This window comes from Octopus bimaculoides, chromosome 22 (genome assembly GCF_001194135.2).
Source record: "Octopus bimaculoides isolate UCB-OBI-ISO-001 chromosome 22, ASM119413v2, whole genome shotgun sequence".
Lineage (NCBI taxonomy): Eukaryota > Metazoa > Mollusca > Cephalopoda > Octopoda > Octopodidae > Octopus > Octopus bimaculoides.
Genome location: NC_069002.1, coordinates 8,057,876 through 8,062,606, shown reverse-complemented (window position 1 = coordinate 8,062,606; position 4,731 = coordinate 8,057,876). Strand labels below are relative to the sequence as shown.

General features: G+C 37.2%; 1 protein-coding gene and 1 long non-coding RNA gene across 3 annotated transcripts in view; one reads left to right on the top strand and one right to left on the bottom strand.

Moving 5' to 3' along the window:
- The window catches only part of LOC106869949 (terepressin/terephysin), a 111,106-nt gene that overhangs the window by 27,278 nt on the left and 79,097 nt on the right, over nt 1-4,731 (top strand). The window lies entirely within an intron of this gene.
- LOC106869973 (uncharacterized) overlaps nt 3,725-4,731 on the bottom strand; it is a 43,207-nt gene continuing 42,200 nt past the window's right edge. The window contains exon 2 of the long non-coding RNA XR_008266532.1: nt 3,725-4,144. This is a non-coding gene — a long non-coding RNA (uncharacterized LOC106869973). The remainder of the gene's footprint in view (nt 4,145-4,731) is intronic.

Here is a 4,731-nt window from a genome sequence, read left to right as displayed (position 1 = left end):
ATACACACACACATATATATATATATATATATATATATATATATATATATATATATATGTACCTACACATGCATATAGTTTGCGTATGTGTTTGTGTGGATACTTATATGTATATTTACGTATGCTCGCGTGCATGCGGCTTTCTTTTTTATATGCATAATAAAAATGAATAAAACAAAACACCCACTTCCTTATAGAACATAATAAGCACACAGATAAATGACGAAAGAGAAAGAAAAAAAACCCTATAAAAGCCGGGTAAATATTAAACTGTTGATGTGGTAGAATCAATTTTAGGGTAAACCAACCAGCTGAGCCAGGAATCACTGAGACTGGTATTAAGAGGATAGAGGACTACAAAAGCCTAGCTGTATCTCCTAATTAATATATAATGCTTTTGGCTTTCCACTTCATATTGTATTCACTGTCAACTGGACAGAAGAAAACAAATAGCCATTGATTTTATTTTTTTTTACATATATGTCACTATTTTCTGGATATGTGTGTATGTATGTGTGAGTATATACACGCATACAAATATATATATATATATATATATATATATATATATATATTATAGCACGCACATAAGTTCGAGTGTGTGAGTTTATATGTATGTATGTATGTATGTATGTGTGTGTGTATAATTATATTATTGATCGATAGACTGGTCAGTAACCGGACGTTATAGTGTTACTACGATTGGATGAACGGCTATTAAGTGTTTTTACTATATGCACACACGTTATGTGTGTGTGAATGCTTGTGTGAGTTTGTGGACACATACATACAGACTTACGCAAATATCGGTAATGAGAATGAGTTACGATATTTATCTACACACATACGTATACATACATACATATATACATATATATATATATATATATATATATACACAGTCACGTGTGCGAACAATCGAAAGGCAGTGACAGTGAACACAGTGTATTCCTCGTATAACAGGTGTACCTAACTTATTATTATTGCAAGTTTCGCGAGATGCATATCTCGGTCATATCATTGTGTGTCTAAATGCGGGCAATTTGATAGAAATTTAAAACGTTCAATAAGTGTGTATAATTCAGCCTATATTGGTCATTTCAAGTGGACTTGGTGTTTTAGCTATCTCTCTGCATTAGAACTTACTTTAGATAGGCACCTTTATGCTTAAATTTGACAGGAAGTTGGCGTCAGTTGGTCAACGTTCTGTATTGTTTGACATTTCAGCGACATTTTCCACGTATATACATAACAGGTTATATGTCAGTTTACGTCAGAACCATCGTGTGATCGTGTGATCCAGTTCTAGACATCGTGTGATCCAGTTCTAGACATCGTGTGATCCTGTTCGAGCGGATGTGCTTTAAAGTATCCAGTATCAGAAGTAATTGTTACAGAGCTAAAAGATCGAATGAGAGAAAGAGAGAGGGTATCATTGACTGACCGAGCGTTTGTTGCTAAACTGTTATGGCCTTTCAACAAACAAATGTGCGGTCAATTTCAATCCCTCCAAATTTTCGACAGGTTAGACTGCGCACGTTGCTGGCTGTCCTAAGATCAGACGGTTCCGTCTTTATAGGCTACATACTCACAATGTACAACGGCATTTCTCCGAGCGTAAGTTCGTATATGGAAGTGATAAGCCGATGCATAAAGGTCAGCTGATCGCAATCGCATGTGAAACTCGCCATAAAGAACAAATCAACGATACAAACAGATAAAATACTAATCTCTTTAAAACAGCAACCAGTTTAACAGTAGCAGAATCACCATCCGATGTACATGTAGAAATTCAACGAAGTTTGCCAACAGTCCTTCAGCAGCAACACCTCGGTTGTCAAGCGATGTTGGGGGAACGAACACAGACGTACAAACAGGCGCGTGCTCAGAGAGACACACACATATATACGACGGGCTTCTTTTGGTTTCCGTCTACCATGTCCTCTAACTAGGGTTTGGTCGGTCTGAGGCTATAGAAGAAAACACTTGCCCGACGTGCCACGCAGTGAGACTGAACCCGGAATCATGTGGTTGGTAAGTAAGCTACTTACCACCACACAGCCACTCCTGCGCCATACATACATACATACATACATGTGTGTGTGTGTGTATATATGTATGTATGTATATATATATATATATATATATATATATATATATGGGGAGTGGTAGGGGGTGAGGACGAGAGAGAGGGAGGGACATAGAAATAGAGACATACAGAGGCAGGCATTCGGCCTCAGCGCATGAATTAATAATAGGTTCTCATAATTAGTTAATCAAGCCCTGCTAATCATTGAATCAGTTGTCGGTTAGTAAATTAAATTAAAATTTTAGTTAAATAATATACGTATAATTAAGTTCAAAGAAGTAGAAACCGGTCAATCAGCTGACTATCATTTAATGTGGTAATGAGTGTGATTAGTTAATTGTTTGCTCATTAGTGAAATTAAATAACTAACTAGATAATGAGTTTTGACGTTTATCCAGTGAGTCAAAGACGAACAATTAGTGACTCATAAACTAAGGAGCAGCTTGTTGTAATTACAAGACAGCTAATTAAACATAACATCCTTGTTTCGTTACGTATGCACTGCACACATACATGTATAGATGTATCTATGGGTTTATATACATGTAAAGCAAGATGTGATAATTTTGAAGATCATCGTCATCATCATCGTCGTTATCGTCATCATCATCATCGTTGTCATCGTCATCATCATCACCACCGTCGTCGTCGTCATCACACACACATGTTCATGTTATACCGTTAATCCCTACACATTTTTTCTCCGATTTTTTTTTTCTTTCCGTTCTCCCCCCACCCTTTTTTTTTCACCTCTCAACCCCTGTCTGTCGAAAACTGTAGGATCGAAACGTCAAAGACGCTTCTATTCTTCCCGAGCGTTAAACTAATATACCTGCCAGTTCTCATACTTGTTTTCGTCTTTTGTTTTCTATAAGTTTGAACGATATACATATGTAATCTTTTACTCTTTTACTTGTTTCAGTCATTTGACTTCGGCCATGCTAGGGCACCGCCTTAAAGGAGATTTATTAGAACAAATCGACCTCAGGACTTATTCTTTGTAAGCCTTCTACTTATTCTATCGGTAATTTTTGCTGAACCGCTAAGTTACGAGGAAGTAAACGCACTAACATTGATTATCTAGCGATGGCAGGGTAGGGGTTGCAAACACAGGCATAAAGACTCACACAGATAAATATCTATCTATCTGTCTGTCTGTCTGTCTATCTGCTTTTATGCATACGACGGGCTTCTTTCAGTTTCGACCCACAAGGCTTTGGACGGTCCGAGGCCATAGTAGACGATACTTGCGCAAGGTGCCACGCAGTGGAATTGAGCCCAAAATAAAGTGGTTGGGAAGCAAGCTTCTTACCACATAGCCACACACACACACATGTATGTAAGAGTATTATGTGCTTGCATATGTACGTGTTAACCGCCGAAACATCAATACCTACCTTTCTGCTGAAGCCTAGCTTTTACACATCTTAAAACTTGCCCCTCCTGCGTTTTTTGACTTTCCTTTTTGTGTTCAGTGTTTCCCTGCTTGCACGATTTTGTTCCAAGACACACACACGCACACTCACACACACACATAAAATGTTTACACAGAAAAATGTGAGGAAATGAGAGAAAGAGATGTATAGATTGAGATAGCGAGAGAGGGAGAGAGAGAGTAAAGGAGAAAGAGAGATACAGAGAGACAGAGGGATTGAAACTTTTATTAACATCGCGAAGAATAACAGGTGTACATGTGCTGCTTGTATGTTTTATGTATGTGTGTGTGCGTGTGTATTTGTGTGTGTGCTTGTGTACACGTACGTACACGCCATATATCGGTCTGCCTATGTATTCTTGTGTGTGGGTAGAACGAACCTCGATACCATCGTCTCTGCGAATTAATCTTTCATGGAAATTTCTTCAATTTATCTTCATGGAATTTGGAAATGTCAAATTGAGCACATCATATCTTTCAATTTCATCTTTCGCTTCCATTGCTTGTGCTTCCTTCTAACTTTCTACAGAGCCATTAAGACCATCCACTTCCATATTCAACATGGTGTCAATTTGACCTAAACTAAATAAATGACTTCCTCCTCCACACAGACCATTTTTCTGTAAAAAATACAAATAAATCACAAAAAGTAAACCTCACAAAACAAACATCATTATAAAAACAACAACAACAACAACAGCAATAATAATAATGATTTCAAATTTTCGCACATGACAAAAATTTGGGGGTATTGGGCGGGGTACATCGACTCCAGTGATGATCTGGCACTTATTTTAACGATGTAAAGTAAAGTCGATCTCGGCGGAAATTTGAACTCTTATAATCCCTTCTACTGAAGGTACAAGGCCTGCAATTTTGGAGGAGGGGAAGAGTCAATTACATCAACTCCAGTGTTCAACTAGAATTTATTTTAGCGACCGCAAAAAGAGGACAGGCTAGAGTAGAAGACACTTGTCCAAGGTGCCACGCAGTGGGACTGAACCCGGAACCATGTGGTTGTTTAGCAAGCTACTTACCACACAAATAAACCATTTGTCAATATCATGACATTTTGGCATTTGCAATATAAATCCATTTTGGTTGATTATATTTTTTTGTCAAGAGTTAATTTGATTTTTCTTTCTAATTTAATTTTTTTAAAAATAAATTTGTTATTGTTTAAAAAATAATTCTAGTTAGGCTATAG